At 36.8% G+C, this 21,791-nt stretch overlaps 1 protein-coding gene, 1 long non-coding RNA gene and 1 pseudogene across 2 annotated transcripts in view; 1 reads left to right on the top strand and 2 right to left on the bottom strand.

Moving 5' to 3' along the window:
- The window catches only part of LOC134328803 (uncharacterized), a 450,585-nt gene that overhangs the window by 245,631 nt on the left and 183,163 nt on the right, over positions 1-21,791 (bottom strand). The gene's annotated exons all lie outside the window — the stretch shown is intronic.
- LOC134328715 (zinc finger protein 271-like) overlaps positions 1-21,791 on the top strand; it is a 525,414-nt pseudogene that overhangs the window by 428,120 nt on the left and 75,503 nt on the right.
- LOC134329168 (uncharacterized) lies at positions 12,884-19,778 on the bottom strand. Its single transcript, XR_010014822.1, has 3 exons — positions 19,703-19,778; positions 13,309-13,395; positions 12,884-13,076 (listed from the first exon to the last, which is right to left on the bottom strand). It is a non-coding gene; the product is annotated as an uncharacterized LOC134329168 (long non-coding RNA).

The raw sequence follows: 21,791 nt of genomic DNA, 5'->3' as shown, positions 1-21,791 counted from the left end.
CCAGTTTACAGTGTGGATTCTCCAGTCCAGCAGAGAGCAGCTTCACTCCTGAATCCTTCAGTTTATTGTAACCCAGGTTCAGACGTTTTAGACTGGAGGAGTTTAAACTGAGAACTGAGGACAGAACTTCACAACTTTTCTCTGTTAGATTACAATCAACCAACCTGGAGAGAAATAATCAGATCAGTATTTTCTTTTAATTCATTACAAGCACAAAACTGCAGTTTCAGTTCTGAATGATGTTTAAAATGTTCACTCTATACTGTAGAGTCTAATATGGAAGAAACACTTTAAATTGTTTGATTTATTTATTTGTCAATCATTTGTTTATTTAATAATTCTGAATCTTTTCATTGTTCACTGTATTTTAAGCAACCAAATATATGTAATATTGTATAATTATTTTTAAAAAATGCCCGTTTACACTAACTGTGGCTCTGTGATTGTGCATGTATTACAACAAAATCATTTTCTCCTGAAAAGAAAAGAAAGTAAAAGAAACAATCCTGCTAGGATGTGATAAAGCATGACGACTCTGAGGAGTCCTAAACAACGTCCTCTAAATTCATTTTTTTTTGTTTAAATGATGCTTTTAATTACAACAGATGTTCTGTATCTTTAGTGTGAAAGTGAAGATCTTACTCCAGTATCTCCAGTTTACAGTGTGGATTCTCCAGTCCAGCAGAGAGCAGCTTCACTCCTGAATCCTTCAGTTTATTGTTACCCAGGTTCAGATGTTTCAGACTGGAGGAGTTTAAACTGAGAACTGAGGACAGAACTTCACAACTTTTCTCTGTTACATTACAACCCCACAACCTGCAGAGAAATAATCAGATCAATCAGAGAAATGAAAGACGTCATCCTGCACAGTGATGTTTTTATAGATTTATTTCATGGTAGTGTATTTATTGCTTTATTTTATAGTGGTGTCTTTGTTTTATTTCATAGTGGTGTTTTTATTGTTTTATTTCATAGTGGTGTCTTTATTATTTTATTTCATAATAATGTTTTTATTGTTTTATTTCATAGTAGTGTTTTTATTGTTTTATTTCATAGTGGTGTCTTTATTGTTTTATTTCATAATAATGTTTTTATTGTTTTATTTCATAGTGGTGTCTTTATTGTTTTATTTCATAGTGGTGTTTTATTGTTTTATTTCATAGTAGTGTTTTATTGTTTTATTTAATAGTGGTGTCTATTGTTTTATTTCATAGTGGTGTCTTTATTGTTTTATTTCATAGTGGTGTTTTTATTGTTTTATTTCATAGTGGTGTCTTTATTGTTTTATTTCATAGTGGTGTCTTTATTGTTTTATTTCATAGTGGTGTCTTTATTGTTTTATTTCATAGTGGTGTTTTTATTGTTTTATTTCATAGTAGTGTTTTATTGTTTTATTTCATAGTGGTGTCTTTATTGTTTTATTTCATAGTGGTGTCTTTATTGTTTTATTTCATAGTGGTGTCTTTATTGTTTTATTTCATAGTGGTGTCTTTATTGTTTTATTTCATAGTGGTGTCTTTATTGTTTTATTTCATAGTGGTGTCTTTATTGTTTTATTTCATAGTGGTGTCTATTGTTTTATTTCATAGTGGTGTCTTTATTGTTTTATTTCATAGTGGTGTCTTTATTGTTTTATTTCATAGTGGTGTCTATTGTTTTATTTCATAGTAGTGTTTTTATTGTTTTATTTCATAGTGGTGTCTTTATTGTTTTATTTCATAGTGGTGTCTTTATTGTTTTATTTCATAGTGGTGTTTTTATTGTTTTATTTCATAGTGGTGTCTTTATTGTTTTATTTCATAGTGGTGTCTTTATTGTTTTATTTCATAGTGGTGTCTATTGTTTTATTTCATAGTAGTGTTTTTATTGTTTTATTTCATAGTGGTGTCTTTATTGTTTTATTTCATAGTGGTGTCTTTATTGTTTTATTTCATAGTGGTGTCTATTGTTTTATTTCATAGTGGTGTCTTTATTGTTTTATTTCATAGTGGTGTCTTTATTGTTTTATTTCATAGTGGTGTCTTTATTGTTTTATTTCATAGTGGTGTCTTTATTGTTTTATTTCATAGTGGTGTCTTTATTGTTTTATTTCATAGTGGTGTCTTTATTGTTTTATTTCATAGTAGTGTATTTATTGTTTTATTTCACAGTGGTGTCTTTATTGTTTTATTTCATAGTAGTGTTTTTATTGTTTTATTTCATAGTGGTGTCTTTATTGTTTTATTTCATAGTGGTGTTTTTATTGTTTTATTTCATAGTGGTGTCTTTATTGTTTTATTTCATAGTGGTGTCTTTATTGTTTTATTTCATAGTGGTGTCTATTGTTTTATTTCATAGTAGTGTTTTTATTGTTTTATTTCATAGTGGTGTCTTTATTGTTTTATTTCATAGTGGTGTCTTTATTGTTTTATTTCATAGTGGTGTCTATTGTTTTATTTCATAGTGGTGTCTTTATTGTTTTATTTCATAGTGGTGTCTTTATTGTTTTATTTCATAGTGGTGTCTTTATTGTTTTATTTCATAGTGGTGTCTTTATTGTTTTATTTCATAGTGGTGTCTTTATTGTTTTATTTCATAGTAGTGTATTTATTGTTTTATTTCACAGTGGTGTCTTTATTGTTTTATTTCATAGTAGTGTTTTTATTGTTTTATTTCATAGTGGTGTCTTTATTGTTTTATTTCATAGTGGTGTTTTTATTGTTTTATTTCATAGTGGTGTCTTTATTGTTTTATTTCATAGTGGTGTCTTTATTGTTTTATTTCATAGTGGTGTCTATTGTTTTATTTCATAGTAGTGTTTTTATTGTTTTATTTCATAGTGGTGTCTTTATTGTTTTATTTCATAGTGGTGTCTTTATTGTTTTATTTCATAGTGGTGTCTATTGTTTTATTTCATAGTGGTGTCTTTATTGTTTTATTTCATAGTGGTGTCTTTATTGTTTTATTTCATAGTGGTGTCTTTATTGTTTTATTTCATAGTGGTGTCTTTATTGTTTTATTTCATAGTGGTGTCTTTATTGTTTTATTTCATAGTGGTGTCTTTATTGTTTTATTTCATAGTAGTGTATTTATTGTTTTATTTCACAGTGGTGTCTTTATTGTTTTATTTCATAGTAGTGTTTTTATTGTTTTATTTCATAGTGGTGTCTTTATTGTTTTATTTCATAGTAGTGTCTTTATTGTTTTATTTCACAGTGGTGTCTTTATTGTTTTATTTCATAGTAGTGTTTTTATTGTTTTATTTCATAGTGGTGTCTTTATTGTTTTATTTCATAGTAGTGTCTTTATTGTTTTATTTCACAGTGGTGTCTTTATTGTTTTATTTCATAGTGGTGTCTTTATTGTTTTATTTCATAGTGGTGTCTTTATTGTTTTATTTCATAGTGGTGTCTATTGTTTTATTTCATAGTAGTGTTTTTATTGTTTTATTTCATAGTAGTGTTTTTATTGTTTTATTTCATAGTGGTGTCTTTATTGTTTTATTTCATAGTAGTGTATTTATTGTTTTATTTCATAGTAGTGTATTTATTGTTTTATTTCACAGTGGTGTCTTTATTGTTTTATTTCATAGTAGTGTTTTTATTGTTTTATTTCATAGTGGTGTCTTTATTGTTTTATTTCATAGTAGTGTCTTTATTGTTTTATTTCACAGTGGTGTCTTTATTGTTTTATTTCATAGTAGTGTTTTTATTGTTTTATTTCATAGTGGTGTCTTTATTGTTTTATTTCATAGTAGTGTCTTTATTGTTTTATTTCACAGTGGTGTCTTTATTGTTTTATTTCATAGTGGTGTCTATTGTTTTATTTCATAGTAGTGTTTTTATTGTTTTATTTCATAGTAGTGTTTTTATTGTTTTATTTCATAGTGGTGTCTTTATTGTTTTATTTCATAGTGGTGTTTTATTGTTTTATTTCATAGTGGTGTCTTTGTTTTATTTCATAGTGGTGTTTTTATTGTTTTATTTCAAAGTGGTGTCTATTGTTTTATTTTGTAGTAGTGTTTTTATTGTTTTATTTCATAGTGGTGTCTTTATTGCTTCATTTCATAGTGATGTTTTTATTGTTTTATTTTGTAGTAGTGTTTTTATTGTTTTATGTCATAGTGGTTTTTGTATTGCTTTATTTCATAGTGATGTTTTTATTGTTTTATTTTAAAGTGGTGTTTTTATTGTTATATTTTATAGTGGTGTTTTTTTACAGTCTTAGCTTAGCTAACAGTAACCTGAACAAATTGATCACCACCAAACTCTAAATATATCAGTATGGTGGGATGGAGCAGCTGGTAGATCGAGTACTGCACTGCAACACAGTTCCTGAGCTCCTACATTCAATTAACATTTTTAGTTATTGATTGTAAATAATTTTTCATGTTTCCCCAATAGTTCCCTCCATATTCAATTTTTTTTCTGAACACAGAAACACACACTGAGGATAAATTAGCTGCTAAGTTGGTCCTGGTGTGAGTTACTGTATCTAAAAATTGTGTGTGTGTGTGTGTGCACATGAAAGAAGACACTCTGAAGTGACTTTTCAGTTAAACATTTAATCAATATAAGTGAATAATCTCATATAAGGTAAATCACCAGTATAATTGTCAGATGTGTTTATCTCTGGTTATGTTCTGTACTGCTTTTATGTGAAAGAGACTAAAGAAGGTGCTGTGGTTTACTATTTCTGGGGATCTGTCAATCATTGTGATTGGGGGGACCTGTCAAGCACTGTGGTCATTCTTCAAACATGATTAGTAATGGAAACCAGATGGTATAAATCATGGACCCATTTTGGGGTCTGTATGAAATACGAGTAGATGAAAGAGACCCACCTAAGCCCTCCCTTGTGAAGTTGTTACGAATAAATAGGACCAAAATGCAATGCTAGTTAGTAATTTCCCGGGATGGCTCGGTTTGTTGTGTGTTCACTGTAATATGCAATAAATCTATACCTTTTCTGCTACTTCTGATGGTGGTTTGATTTTTTAATCAAGTTAAAGTATTTTTAAGTTAAAGTATATTTAAAGTTGAGTTTTTTACACCAAAACTCCCTGCTTTTAAGTGGTGTTGGTCTCATTGGAAAAGCTAATTTTCCACTTTGATAATGCAACATGAACTGTTTGAGTTGTGATGTAAACACTTTTTTTCCCATCATGCATGGCCGAACAATTCATCAAGTGTAGATACTAAATAATAATGTTCAATTTGTAAGTTAATTTTAACAGTAAGTCAGGAAAACAAGTTTCACCCCGCAGAAACATGATTTGATTTTAGAACATTAATCTGCCAGCTATTTAGAGCTAACATGCTGAATTGCTAGGAGAGAGCTCAGTTGCTTGGTCAGAGCTCAGTTGCTAACTGAACCACAAGAACTGATGATTTCTGGTTAAAATCTCTCAGTCTTATGATCCTGAAGCAGCAGTAGATATTTTCTGGTGCTCATGCTGCTGTGAAATTGAGATAAATATAAACTGGTCGTTACTGGCTAAAAATGTCACTGTTACCTCTGTGAATGCTGATAACTAAAGAGCTAATCCACAAAAATCATTTTATTCCTGTATACATAGAAGAACACTGAATCACATTTTTCATCCATTGTGGTGTCAAAAACACAATTTTAAACAGACCTTTACCTTTTCTGCTACTTCTGGTGGTGGTTTGGGTTTTTAAGTTAAAGATTTATTGCATATTACAGTGAACACACAACAAACCGAGCCATCCCGGAAAATTGCCTATGGTCCTCTTTTATCCTAGCAGCTTCACAACAGTGGCAGACCCCACTCCATCATCCTGTTCATGACATTGGCCCCTCTGTCCCACACTTTACAACATCTGGTTTCCATTATTAATCATATTGAAAACACAGTGATTGACAGGGCTCCTTACCATTTGGTTCCAATTTGAGTCTCTCACACATATACAAAAGCTGTACAGAATATAACCAGAGATAAACACATCTGACAATTATATTGGTGATTTACCTTATTGAATATCATTCACTTATATTGATTAAATGTTTAACTGAGAAGTCACTTCACCATGATAAATTCCTACAGCAGGTTCAACACCAGAAACTCAAGTGCTGCTAGTTTAGGATCTTATCTCAGGTAAGTTAGTGAGCTACAGTAAAGAAAATCATGATAGGACGTGATGAAGTATAAAGACTCCAAAGAGCCCCAGACAAACCATCCGCCAAGGTTCAGCTTTTATTAAAATGATGCTTCAGAGTGAAACAGATCTTCTGTATCTACAGTGTGAAAATGAAGATCTTATGCAGTTGTAGCCTAGTGGTTAAGGTAATGGACTAGTAAGTAGAAGGTTGCTGTTCAAGCCCCACTACTGCCAGGTTGCCACTGTTGGGCCCTTGAGCAAGGCCCTTAACCCTCAATTGCTTAGAGTGTATAATGTAAGTCGCTTTGGATAAAAAGCGTCTGATAAATGCTGAAAACGTAAACGTAAATCTTACCACAGTATCTCCAGTTTACAGTGTGGATTCTCCAGTCCAGCAGAGAGCAGCTTCACTCCTGAATCCTTCAGTTTATTGTTACTCAGGTTCAGATGTTTCAGACTGGAGGAGTTTAAACTGAGAACTGAGGACAGAACTTCACAACTTTTCTCTGTTAGATTACAATTACCCAACCTGGAGAGAAATAATCAGATTAATCAGAGAAATGAAAGATGTCACCCTGCAGCAGTAGGTGGAATCCAAGTAGCAGATCTGATAATATTACCCAGACTGCAGATGAAAGTGAAAGCAGTTAAATTAATGATTTAGAATTAGTAATAATTTCATCATTGTCTCTAAAAGTGTGTGTCGCCCTGAGATGGTTTATTTGTTTACACTGATTGTTTCCAGGATGAAGTGATTAGTGTAAATGAATGAATGTGTATAAAACTTTGTGAAAGTGAAGATCTTACCCCAGTATCTCCAGTTTACAGTGTGGATTCTCCAGTCCAGCAGAGAGCAGCTTCACTCCTGAATCCTTCAGTTTATTGTAACTCAGGTTCAGATGTTTCAGACTGGAGGAGTTTAAACTGAGAACTGAGGACAGAACTTCACAACTTTTCTCTGTTAGATCACACTTCCACAACCTGGAGAGAAATAATCAGATCAGACTACATTGCAGATAAAAGTGAAACCAATTGAATTAATAAATCAACCAATAGCAGGACTGCTCTACTGAACTGATTTACAAAGGGGTGGAGCTTCACATTTCTACACAGTCCAAAATAGTGTAAGCACTAACTATAGCCGTGTAGTGACAGAGAATTTAAAAAATGTTACCCGCTAATTATAAATGACAACTTTATTTCAGTCTCTGTCTTGAAACATAGATGAGAGTGACTGTATGTGTGTGTGTGTGTGTGTGTGTGTGTGTCACCAGTGTGTGTTTCTACTTCCATGGAAGTGTTTTTGAGTAGCACTGGATCCACCATGGTTCTGACCAGTATGAAGTGGTTCAATCATTTTATCGAAATTAAATGTACATTCCATAATTACTGACTATTTTACTCTGTAAAGGTTTCACTCTCACTGCTGTATTTCTGCACAGCACTACTGGGAACTAATAATTATCAGGAAGCTCTACATAGAAACTGCTGTCACTAACATTCAGGGTTAGAGGTACAAATACTTCTGCTCCTGCTTTCAGGTGAAATTCTACATTCTATATAAAACTAGTGCACGAGTCTAAACATGTAATTTACACGTCATGTTTATGTAAACTGAGCTCTGTTTATTCATGTCTAATTAATGAAACTGTCGTACAGCAAAATGATCTGATTATTAATACACAGTGTTTTCATCAGAGTTAAATTCTTGAAAACATGATTACACATCAGTCAGATCAATTCACTCCATGCTAACATCCTCAGATCTCAGCAAAAAGTGGTCTAGCATACCTTACTGCTGCACCACCTGAGTGCCCCGTTCATGCTAACATGAGTGTCTTTGTTTAAAAAGATTGTTTATTATTAATGAATTTCTCTCTTTATTACTTATTTATTTGTCTCTATATTACATTTGGTCCTGAGATTTTTGAAGCTCTGTGGTGGATGATTTCCACCATTTCACATCAGATTTTATACTCGGTATCATTAGCAGAGTGCAGGTTAGTAGGTGGTGCAGAAACATTTAACATTATTATTTAAGTTATTTAATAAAATGTTAATTTTAGACACATTTTGAGATCAGACTGCAGCACTGTATTTCTGCACCGTCTCGGTTTTGTACATTTAATTTTTGTGTGATGAACTCATAAATCAAATGTTTATCAAGAAATGACTCACTTAGCTTTTCTTGATTCTTTCACAACTGGCAGCATCTTCAGAAGACCTTCATGTGATGGATAATATTTACTCAAATCAAACACATCCAGCTTCTGGTCTGAGTTCAGCAACACAAACACCAGAGCCGACCACTGAGCAGGAGACAGACGAAGTTCATCATAACAAACAGAACCTCTTCTGTTCAGGTATTTTTGGACTTCCTGCACTAGAGAATCATCGTTCAGTTCATTCAGACAGTGAAAAAGATTGATGAATTTTTCTGGAGAGGTATTCTCACTGATCTTCTCCTTAATGTACCTGACTGTTTCCTCTTTGTTGTAAGAGCCACTTCCTGTTTGTGGCAGTAGACCTCGTAAGAGAGTTTGATTGGACTCCAGTGAGAGACCCAGGAGGAAACGGAGGAAAAGATCCAGCTGTCCATTCTTACTCTGTAAGGCCTTGTCCACTGCACTCTTCAGAAAGTCAGACATAGAGTTTATATAGATGTTAAAGGATCTAGTGTTTTGCATCACCAGTACATTTCTGTTGTTGTTGATGAAGGTAAGAAATACATATAAAGCAGCCAGAAACTCCTGAACACTGAGGTGCACAAAGCTGAAGACCTGACCCAGGTGCAGTCCAGCCTCTTTTTTGAAGATTTGGGTGCAGACTCCTGAGTACACTGATGTGTTTTTGACATCAATGCCACACTCTGTCAGGTCTTCCTCATAGAAGATCAGGTTTCCTTTCTCCAGCTGTTGGAAGGCCAGTTTTCCCAGTGCCAGTATCGTCTCTCTGGTCTGGTGTGGATCAGGGTCAGATTTCCCATGGTACTTTTGTTCCTTGTGTTTTATCTGAAAGATCAGGAAGTAAGTGAACATTTGAGTCAGAGTTTTGGGGATCTCTTTTCCCTCGGCTTCATCCAGAATTCTCTCTAGAACAGAGCCTGAGATCCAGCAGAAAACTGGAATGTGACACATGATGTAGAGGCTTCTTGATGACTTTATGTAAGTGATGATTTTACAAGCCAGGTTCTCATCACTGATCCTCTTCCTGAAGTACTCCTCTTTCTGAGGGTCACTGAACCCTCGTACCTCTGTTACCTGGTGTACATACTCGGGAGGGATCTGATTGGCTACTCCTGGTCGAGTGGTGATCCAGAGGTGAGCAGAGGGAAGCAGGTTCCCCTTGATGAGGTTTGTCAGCAGCACATCCATTTTCACTGACTTTGTTATGTTACATAATCGCTCATTATTTTGAAAATCTAGAGGAAGTCGACACTCATCCAGACCATCAAAGATGAACAAAACTTTGTAAGCATCACAGTCTAATGACGGTAGATCTTTTACTTTTGGGAACAACTGATGAAGAAGTTCCATCAGACTGAGATTTTCCTGCTTCATCAAGCTCAGCTCTCTAAAAGGAAGTGGAAATATAAAGCTGACATCCTGATTTGCCTTTCCTTCAGCCCAGTCCAGAATGAACTTCTGCACCGAGACTGTTTTTCCAATTTCAGCGATTCCTTTAGTCAGCACAGTTCTGATGGACATGTCTTTAAAGAGGTCGTCACATTTGATGGGAATCTCCTGTGTTGCTGGTCTCCTGGATGGCGCTTCAATCTGTCTGACCTCATGTTCATTATTGACGTCTCCACTCCAACCCTCTGTGATGTAGAGTTCTGTGAAGATTTCATTCAGGAGTACTGAAGTTCCATGCTGAGAGATTCCTTCATTAACCTTTTTAAATTTTCCTATAAGGTTGGATTTGAGTTTTTCTTGAGGCACAGAGGCAATCAGCTCTAATACACAAAAGAAAACAATATTTTAGAACTGAATTAACACTTTATGAAAATTCACTACACATCTACTGTACATTCCTTAATAATGTTTTAAACACATTAGGGCTTTTAAAGCTAATTCCACTATCAGTTGAGGTCAATGACAGCAATATAAATGAATGAATAATATATAAATAAATAAGTATTGATAATCTTGTTTTCTTTATTTTCTTCAAAATTACAGTTCAAATTAAGCTTATCAGTTCTTAATATTCTGTCACTTTTGGGTTCAAGTTGTGTTCTGCACTTTGAACAGTTGAATTTAAACATTTAACTGCTAATGGTGGTGGAATTTTATGTACATAATATATGTGTATATATATGTAATGTTTTATTTCATGTTTCATATCTTTTATTTCATGTTTAAGTTTTAACATCTTAAACAATTTTAACAACTTTTATTATTGCATTTAGTAGTGTATGGGTGGGGGCATATTTTAGTTGTCAGTTTAGAAATAGGTATTTTAAAAAGCCTGTTACATTACTGTAATAATAAATAACATATAAAAAGGAATCTGAAATGTTACAGTGACCTGCACAGAGCCCTGACCTCAATCCCAATAAACACCTGTGGTAAAAAATGGAATGTCAACTGTAAACCAGGCTTCTCATCCAACATCTGGCTTTTAAATTAATCGTTTGACTAGGTTTGTTTCAATTTCAACACACACACTAAGAATAGGCTCTTACATACACAATGGAGGAGGGGGACAACTCCATATTAATGTCCATCTTATTTATATGGCATGTTCAACAAGTTCATGGTCAGGTGTCCATATAGCTTTGCCCATTAAGTGTAATAATAACAACAATGGAGCAGTGTCCTGTCTGTAGTGTTGAGTGATGGAGTCATTTCAAGACTTAGAGCTCTTACTCTTCTGCAGTGTGTAAGTAAGATCTGTCTGGTTCATGTTCTTCAGGGCATGCAGTGTGATCTTCACTGCTGAATCTCTGATACTTAAATGATCTCCATTCTCCAGCTCCTTTTCAGAGCATGCTGGGTAATCTGAACTCAGGAGCTTTTTAAACCTATTCAGCTCATTCTTCAACAGAGTGAAGATTTTGTGTTCCAGCTCCTGGTTATGAATACACAGTAACAGAATTACAAAAACACAAAGACATTTAGATTTATGTAATGGCATACACAGGATTTTCACATTCACTTCCATTTCTTATTTATATATTTTTCTATTTTCTATAGTTTTTATATTGCACAAAACTGCACTTTCTTAAACCCACAATGCGAATTGCACATGCTGATGTTTACAATGTTTTCTATGTTTACAGGTATGAATGTGTGTGTTAGAGAGAGTAAGCTGTGTAAATAAGATTGTCTGTATTGTATTTTTTGTGCACTGCAAGCATCTGTGTAACCAAAAACAAATTCCTTGTATGTGTGAGCATACTTGTCCAATAAAGCTTCTGATTCTGATTTTGACTGACAGAAACTAGGCATATGGGACAAAAAAGACATTTTCAGTAACTAGAAATGTACTTTTTCTTCTTCTGCTAAAGTTGTGTTTTATAACAAGTTCACCAGAAGGTTTGGTTTATATCAGAAAATCTGTTAGCTCTATGCAAGCTGTTTTTTTTTAAATAAATTGCTAGAATGTTGGCATGAACCATGTTTTTTATACCATGTTTGTTGTTTGGTCTGTACTTGCTACTACATGTGTGTTGTTTTAAAATGACCATCTTCAGTATCAATTTAATTTTGCTACTGCAGGAAGAAAAATATGCTATTATTGTAATATTTATATTTTTTACTGCAGACAATTTCACTGGATCGAGAAGTGGGCGAACTGTCAAAAAGGAAACAAGACTAAATAAGAAACCTCCCACCTGAGGCGAATTAATGCTCAACGATGTGCAAGTGAATGTTAGTTAAGAGAAACAAACATGTTAATCATTGGCGCTTCCGTGCCCCCTCTGCCACCTATAAAAGGTAAGGCAAAAGGGCATGTTTCTGTAATTGTGCCTACCTCACCAACTTCATGGCAGTTACAGTACATTTATGTATTACTTCTAATTTGTTATTTTAACATTTACTGCAGAATTACAATTTGGAAGATAAATGTGAGATAAAGTACATCTCAGCTGGTGAACTTCTATTCATAGTCAGAGTAATTGTAGATAAACTGCTTACTAAAATCCAGATAAGCTTTTTATCCTTCTTCTCATTTTTAGTTACTATTTATTATCAATGATAAACAACAGCTCAAACTGTCAAAATGCTAATAAAAATCAACTACAAACATTGAAACTAAAATAAATCACTAAATATACCTTGAACATGGACTCCAGTTTATCTCTGCTTGTGATTTTCAATTTCTCCTTTTGAGTTCTGTAAATGAGAGACATTACACATGCACAACACACACACCAACAAATACAGAGAAATGAATTTACATTACCACATGCTGTAATATGATTCATAACTGATAATTTTATAAATTGTTAAAATTAGATATATAGAATGAACTTCTTAGTTAATTAGTTTGATAAGGTAAAAGTGAGAAAATCGTCAGACCTCAGATCAGTAGAACAGTCCTCATCTCTGAAGTTATTTGTTTCTTCCTTAGACCGATTACTCTTCACAGAAATACAGCTGGGTTCAGGTGAATAAATGAATAAAGCCAAAACACAAAGGAACAGTCAGTGAACCTCAAAGTGTTAAATTTAATACTTACATCCTAAAATACAAAGATCTTATATATTTAAAATAATAGTTTTTTTTATTTAAAAAGAGACTGGATGAAGTGAGAAATACCTTACATTTGCCCTGCAATGTTATGTCATATTAAGAATGAATGAATATTCTCTGTCCTTAACTCCTCCGAGTAACAATAATAAGTTGTCTTTACCTCAGATCAGTAGAACAGTCCTCATCTCTAAAGTTATATGGTTCGTCCTTAGACCGATCACTTTTCACAGAAATACAGCTGGGTTCAGGTGAGTCTGATCTTTTACCCTCCATCAGACTAAGATACATATATTAATAAAGCCAAATATCAAATAAACAGTTAGTGGACTCACCTATACTAGTTTAAAGTCTAAATAAGGAATTATACATGTAAGTTTATACATAATTTAAAATATGTTTATTATAAAATATGTATATTAAACTTGCTTTGCAATATTGTATTACATTTGGAATCATTAAGCATGTTTTGTGTTCTTCATTGCTCATAATTAAGAGGAATTATTTTTTACCTTAGCTCAGTTGTACAGTCATCCATGTTGACGTTTCACAGACCACTCATTCTTCATTAAGACACAGCTGGGTTCCTGCCAGGCAGACTAAAACACACCAACATATTAATTCATCAATATTACTATTGTTCATCTTTACATGAGTCATTCTGGACTCAAAATTAGCTTAATAGGTATGTCACAATATATGGTAACATGATTTAAACATTATAATGCTATTAGGTAACAATTCTTTCTAAAAATTAATATATTTATAAAGCATTTCAGCTTAGTCTGTTAAAGCTTGTGTTAAGTAAGCTATGCTAAATCTGCTGTAACACTATAATATTCAGAACTGGATAATAACATTATCTGCATGAACTCTGCCTACTTCGCGAACCAGGCCTGCAGTCCTCTGTGTTACCTGAAGCAGGTGACCGGGGGAGGAGGCGCCGCAAGCGGTGCTCGAGGAAGCAGAAGCGTGGAAAGCGAGCCGGGGTCCGTGCTAGGCTAAAAGCTAACCCAAGCCGGCCGGCTCTACCATCTGGACTGTATCAGACTTCAGCGAACTACCCAATGTGAGTACAGGGACTGTTGTGTTTTAATTTTCACTGAAACATGGCTTAGCGACAACATTCCAGACAGTGCCATTCAGCTAGACGGGCTAGCATCGTATCGCGCCGATAGAAATGCAGCTCAGTCCGGTAAAACACGAGGAGGAGGCGTTTGTGTTTACATTAACACCGAATGGTGCAAGGACTCTGTGCTTGTTGTGGCGTACTGTTCTCCGATGGTGGAATTTGCTATTGTTAGATGCAGACCTTTTTATTTACCACGGGAATTCACCAGCGTGCTTATTGTCGCGGTGTATCTTCCGCCCAGCGCGAACGCGAAGGAAGCATTAAGCGAACTTTACAGAGCCATCAGCGAACTGCAGAACACTCATCCAGACGGACTGTTTATTATCGCTGGGGATTTTAATCATGCAAATCTCAAGTCTGTTCTCCCTAAATTCCATCAGCATGTGGACTTTGCTACGAGAGGAGCGAACACGCTGGATAATGTTTACACGAACATCGCGGGTGCGTACCGCGCGGAGCCCCGCCCCCACCTCGGACACTCAGACCACATCTCTGTAATGCTAATCCCAGCATACAGAGCACTCGTCAGGCGCTCCAGACTGTAACAATATGTGTTCATGTATGGAACATATGACAGTTTTATGTTTCAGTACGGACCAGTTAGAACGACGCACACAGATGTAATGTATGGGTTTCAGATTAAAATGTTTATATATGTAATAGTTCATTACTGTTGTACATTCAATAAAAATAGTAAAGTAAGCAAGTAAAAAGCTTTAACCGTCCATTCTGTTTATTACGATTATCAAGAAAGAGAACAGAGTGAAACATGGTGGCAGCGGTGCAGCAGTAGTCGAGTTTACGTTATGAACTAACAGAAGTGTGTTACCCGCTAAAGAGCTAACGCTAATGGAGAACTCAAACGTTACGATAGAGAGACAGAGGACTAAAACTGTTAACAATGGAAGGTCTCATACCACCGAGTGCTTTCAATATGAAGTCGGAAAATTTTGCGAAGTCCTGGAATGCTTGGAAGGAAGAGTTTACATTGTATTTGGAGCTTGCCATGCCAAATGCAGATGAGACCACAAGAGTAAAACTGTTCTACTACCTAATAGGAGAAAAGGGCAGAGAGTTATGTGATACACTTATGGGAGATGACACAGATGCAAGGAAAACCGTAAGTAAAATGATGGAGAAGTTTGATGAACATTGTAATCCAAAAGTTAATGAGACTGTGGAGAGATACAGGTTCTTTGTAAGAAATCAACGTCAGGACGAATCCATCGATAAATATGTCACAGATTTGAAAGCGTTAGCCAGTACATGCAGTTTTGGACAGATTAAAGAGTCCCTAATAAGAGACAGGATCGTGTGTGGAATAAATGATGCAGCCCTGAGAGAGAGACTGCTGAGAGAAGATAAACTTACTCTGGATAGATGTGTTCAGCTTTGTAGAGCAACGGAGCTGTCAAGAGAAAACAGTAAAACCTTGGAAGGCAGAACAGTAGAGGAGGTACATGCAGTTAGAAAATATGTATCAAAGGACAAAGACAATGAAATTTCCTGTAAATTCTGTGGAAAAAGGCATGAAAGAAACAAGAAAAAATGCCCAGCCTTTGGGAAAAAGTGCAAGAAATGTGGACGAGACAACCACTTTGCGGCTGTGTGTAAGACTAGAACTAAGGCTGATAAAACTGTACATACAGTAACAGAACTGGACTGTGACACATATGAGGACATATTGACAGTCTCAACAGTGAAAGTGGACACAAAGACAGTGCACCAGGTGAATGACAGTTCTAAGTCAAAACAGCTGTATGCAGGAATGATGATTAATAAAGAGCTGGTGAAATTCCAAATAGACTGCGGAGCATCCTGTAACATCTTTCCCATACATCTCATCAACCCTGACATGAATGTAGAACAAACAGACAAAGTGCTTGTGATGTATAACAAGACAGAATTGCGACCCCTAGGCAAATGCAAAGTGAAAGTGAGAAACCCCAGGAACCAAAAACTGTATAGATTAGAGTTCCAGGTAGTGGACCAGAAATTTGGAATTCCACTGCTAGGCAGAAGGGCGAGTGAGGCAATGAAACTAATCAGAGTGCAATACGAGAACATACTTGCCACAGATAGTATTGTGGAAAAACAGGAGACCGTAGAAGGACAATGGACACGGGATGAAATAATGACAGAATTCAAGGACGTGTTCACTGGAGATGGCTGTTTGGAAGGTGAATATGCCATAGAGATCGACAAGACAGTTGAACCAGTCAAGTTTCCAAAACGCAGGGTTCCAGTTGCCATGATGAAAGCTCTTAAAGAAGAACTTGCTGATCTAGAGCGGAGAGGGATCATAGCACCTGTTGACTGCAGCACAGATTGGATAAGTAGCATGGTAGCACTACAGAAACCATCAGGTAAATTGAGAATTTGTATTGATCCAAGGCCTTTGAATAGAGCACTCAAACGTAGCCATTTCCCCCTCCCCACTATTGAGGACATTCTACCAGACTTATCAAATGCAAAAGTATTTACAGTCTGTGATGTCAAACAAGGATTCTGGCATGTGAAACTGGAAGAGGAATCAAGCTATCTTACCACATTCTCCACACCATTTGGCAGATTTAGATGGCGAAGAATGCCAATGGGCATCAGCCCAGCACCGGAGGTCTTCCAAAGAAAGTTGATGCAAGCACTAGAGGGTCTGCCAGGCATTTATGTCATAGCTGATGATGTTCTTATTACAGGAGAAGGAACAACAGTGGAAAATGCAAATAAGGACCATGATGGGAAACTGAGACAGTTTTTGCACAGATGTCGTGAACGGAATATCAAGCTCAATGCAGAAAAGTTCAACCTGAGAAAAAAGGAGATAGCCTATATCGGACATTTACTGACATCAGAGGGGCTAAGTATTGATCCGGAAAAAGTAAGAGCAGTCACAGACATGCCGAGGCCTACAGATGTAAAAGGAGTACAACGTCTCGTTGGTATGGTGAACTATTTGTCCAAGTTCTATGCTCATTTATCAGATGATTGTGAAATTTTGAGACAGCTCACACACAAAGATAGTATATGGGACTGGTCTCCAATGCATGAGGAAGCATTCACAAGGCTGAAAAAGAGTGAAACACAGACCTGTACAGAAACAGGTGAAAACCTGGCCAGAAGGATCCATCTCTGCTCTTCAGGACTGTTTTGAGTGCACTGACTGGGACATGTTTAGGGAGGCTGCAACATACGGCGATTACACTGATCTAGAGGAGTACACGACTTCGGTTACCTGCTACATCAGCAAATGCATTGAGGACGTCACTACCACTAGAACCATCACTTCCAGACCCAACCAGAAGCCGTGGATTACTCCAGAGGTGCGTGCACTGCTGAGGGCCCGAGACTCCGCTTTTAAAGCAGGTGACCAGCCGGCTCTGAGAACAGCGAGAGCCAGACTGTCCCGGGCAATCCGAGAAGCAAAGCGCGCACACGGCCAGAACATCCACAGCCACTTCCAGAACAGCGGTGACACACGGCGCTTGTGGCAGGGCATCCAGGCCATCACCAACTACAGGACGACTCCACCCATCTGTGACAGTGATGCCTCCCTTCCAGATGCGCTGAATGACTTCTACGCTCGGTTTGAGGCGCAGAACAACATGTTGGCGAGGAAGATGATCCCACCTTGTGACGACCAGGTGCTTCGTCTCACCACAGCGGACGTGAGGAGAACTCTGCACAGAGTCAACCCACGGAAGGCTTCTGGACCAGACAACATTCCTGGCCGAGTGCTCAAAGGATGTGCAGACCAGCTGGCAGATGTATTCACTGACATCTTCAACATCTCCCTGAGCAGCGCCATCGTTCCAACATGCCTCAAGACGACCACCATCGTACCCGTGCCAAAGAAGTCATCTGTGTCATGCTTCAATGACTATCGTCCCGTAGCACTCACGCCTATCATCATGAAGTGCTTCGAGAAACTAGTCATGAAGCATATTAAGACCCTACTGCCTCCCACCATGGACCCACTGCAGTTTGCGTACCGTCCTAACCGCTCAACGGACGACGCCATATCCACTACACTTCACCTGGCTTCTACACACCTGGACAGAAAGAACACTTACGTCAGGATGCTGTTCATAGACTTTAGCTTAGCATTCAACACCATCATTCCTCAGCATCTAATTGGAAAGCTGAGCACGCTGGGTCTGAACACCTCTCTCTGCAACTGGATCCTGGATTTCTTGACTGAGAGACCTCAGTCCGTCCGGATCGGTAAGAACACCTCCAGCACCACCACACTGAGCACCGGCGCTCCCCAAGGCTGTGTGCTCAGTCCACTGCTGTTTACTCTGCTTACGCACGACTGTACAGCAATGCACAGCTCGAATTCCATCGTTAAGTTTGCAGACGACACAACTGTGGTGGGACTCATCAGCAACAACGATGAGTCAGCGTACAGAGAGGAGATACAACATCTAACGGACTGGTGCCAAGTCAACAACCTGTCTCTGAATGTGGATAAAACCAAAGAGATGGTCATTGACTTTAGAAAGACACTAAGGGACCACTCCCCACTGCACATCGACGGCTCATCTGTTGAGATCGTCAAGAGCACCAAATTTCTCGGTGTTCATCTGGAGGAGAATCTCACCTGGACCCTCAACACCAGTTCCATCAGCAAGAAAGCCCAGCAGTGTCTCTACTTTTTGAGAAGACTGGGGAAAGCTCATCTGCCACCCCCCATTCTCACCACGTTCTACAGAGGAACAATCAAGAGCATCCTGAGCGGCTGCATCACTGTCTGGTTCGGAAATTGTACTGCATCGGACCGCAAAACTCTCCGAGTAGTGAGGACAGCTGAAAAGATCATCGGGGTCGCTCTTCCATCTCTCACAGACATTTTTAACACCCGCTGCATCCGCAAAGCTCTAAGCATTGTGGACGATCCAACCCATACATCACATGGACTTTTTACTCTGCTCCCGTCTGGGAGACGATACCGCAGCATCCGGACTAACACAACCAGACTGTGTAACAGTTTTATCCCACAAGCAATCAGACTTCTCAACTCAGTACTATAACAATTTTCTCCGGACATTTTCTGCTGCCACACACTGAACTGTATTGACTATGTTACTTGCATTTTTTGCACACCCCCTGGAACTGCACAAGTTTTTTTAATTTCTGCACCTTACTTGTATTTTTGCACCTTATTTACTTTTTAGGCACCTTATCTGCATTGCCAATTTTACGCTGCTAATGTACAACATGTCACTACCTCATGAACCATTGTACCATCTATTCACCATCATGTACTAACACTTGTCTTTAGTCCTGTCTTCTAATTACTTGTTTAGATTAGGGATAATTAGGAATATCTTTTGTAGTTATTTATTATAGGATTTTTTGTATTTATTGTTGTACCTACACTGTTTTGTATTTACACTGTTTTTGTCTCGCACTTTTTGTACCGTGTTACACCGTGATCCTAGAGGAACGCTGTTTCGTTTCAATATGTACTTGTATGTAGCTGAAATGACAATAAAACCTCTCTGACTCTGACTCTGACTCTAACATGCTATATTTACTTTGCAATGTAATAGTTTTGAATAAACTCACCTTATAGTACTTAAAATAAATTATTCCACTACATAAATATATTGATATCAGACGTATTTTCTTATTAGATCAACATGCTACCGTGAGAGCGACTCAAGCTTATTAAGGAAATGAGTATAAATGATGAAATAAAATTACTCTCTGTAATCAGAACTAATGTAGAATTAAATAATCTGTGAGTGTTAACTTTAGATTGAGATACTCACGTTTTGTTCTAAACAGTTTTACGTTCCTCTCGACACAAACGGTAGCTGCGTTCTTTTACTTTCACTTTTATCTGTCTTCCGTCAGAGCTGGGCGGTTCCTAAATCACCCGGGTTAATGATTCGAATCTTTGTACTGAATCAGGAATCACGAGTCCGAAATCTCAATAAACCCGGATCCTATGAGTGCCAAGAGAATTAAGAGAGAAGGATTTATCGCACGCGCGCGCGCACATTTTATACTTTATTTTTTTCCATATACAATATATAACATCAGCAGGAAACAAAATATTTCTAAAAAAACATCCAACATGGCATACAGTTCATTTCTCAATAAGATGTTATCACATCCCCAAGTTTAAGGATAAAGAAAACAGCGCCTTTTCCAAATGTGCAAACTTCCAATAATTGCTGAGATAGAGCAATATTTCACCACCTGTTTTGCTTTTGCTCTACTAAATCCCCCAAGACCAAGACCACGCATTGCGAGTCTGTGCACATGTCCAAGACTTCCAAACACCAGGACTAGGGCTGGGCGATATATCGATATTTTAAAAATATCGATATATTTTCATACGCGATATAAGATAAGACAATATCGCATATATCGATATAAATGTTGCGTTCCAGTTAGATCCGACAGTTCGTCTTTCTCTTCTCCCAGTTTGTCTCTGCACATGTTCACCTGCCCCGCCCCTCTCCCTCACTGCCCCGCCCCTCTCCCTCACTGAACACAACTCGCCCCTCCCCACCGCTTCACCAGTAAGTCCTGCAGGCAGCGGTAGCATGGAGACGGATAAAGACATGACAGAAGCTATCGAAGAGGAGCTGCTTACTAAAAAGAAAAATAATGACTCTTTTTGGAATTATTTGGAGATGGTTCGAATTCAAAGTGTCAGATGAGCAGCAGAATAATGTACAGTATTCTGTAGAGAACGCCGAAAACAAGTCCAGACAAAAGGTTCCAGCTCCGTGTACCTTCATTCGTTTTTCACTTCAAATCCCAAAGTTAAAAAACAAGAAAACGAGTCGTTATTCGTTTCAAAAACCAATACAAGCGCATGCACGCGCTGACATGCACGTATTTACTTCATATATAAACAGTATAAATCATGCAAGTGTTGAGAAAGTAATAATAACGTAGCGGTGCGTCTCCTGTTGTTCTAACTTGTGTTTGTATATGTGATGTGCATATATTTGCTCTATCTGTAAATACAAACATTATGGGAGTGATTTCTGTACTGGATGTTGTACGTGGTCGTGTTAGTTTATACTGGACGATCGCCCGACGTCCGACACGTCATTTATTTATTTATCTTCTATTATAGTATTTCTTGTTGTCGGCCAATAAACAACCAAACATTATTAAATTGCATGAACTAACTCTGCAGTAAACAAGGAGCAAACAGCAATTAAACAACAAATAAAGCTGTTAAATAATAATAAAGTGCATGAAGCATAACGCTGATTAAAATGCATTAAATGTTGTAATAGTTACACAGTAACATGAACGATTAGTTCTGCCTGTATTACAGAACTGAGTTCTATACAGTAAAAGAAAATATTAATGTAAATGTTAATGTTGTGGCGACATATACATAAAATAATGTATAAAGTCCAAACATGTGGGGGTGGGGGGTTAAAGAGGGGTTTACTTTAACAGGGTTTTACTTTTAATGTCGCACAAGCTCAGCCGGAAACCGTGTCATTCCAACATCTTCCCTATACACTTGCTCCCTGTGCCCTATAGTACACTTAACATTCTTAAAGGACCAGACAATATATTTGTGATTCACATTACACAACAGGAGATGCCTTAGAAAACTACTTTTCTTAGAATAGCTCTTCTTTTTTTTTTTTTTTTTTTTTTTTTTTTAAGGAAAAATAATTCTTGTGTGAAGCTTCCCCAGCATAAATATTAATAAAAGTACCTGTAAAAAAAATTGGAAAATGTAGCTTTGTCTCAGAAGTGTCTTTTTGTTATTACCTTATGGGATAAAAAAAATATCGAGATATATATCGTATATCGCCATTCAGAAAAAAATATCGAGATATAATTTTTGATCCATATCGCCCAGCCCTAACCAGGACT

The sequence above is a fragment of the Trichomycterus rosablanca genome, chromosome 15 (assembly GCF_030014385.1).
Source record: "Trichomycterus rosablanca isolate fTriRos1 chromosome 15, fTriRos1.hap1, whole genome shotgun sequence".
Taxonomy (NCBI): domain Eukaryota; kingdom Metazoa; phylum Chordata; class Actinopteri; order Siluriformes; family Trichomycteridae; genus Trichomycterus; species Trichomycterus rosablanca.
This window is presented reverse-complemented; position numbering and strand designations above follow the sequence as displayed.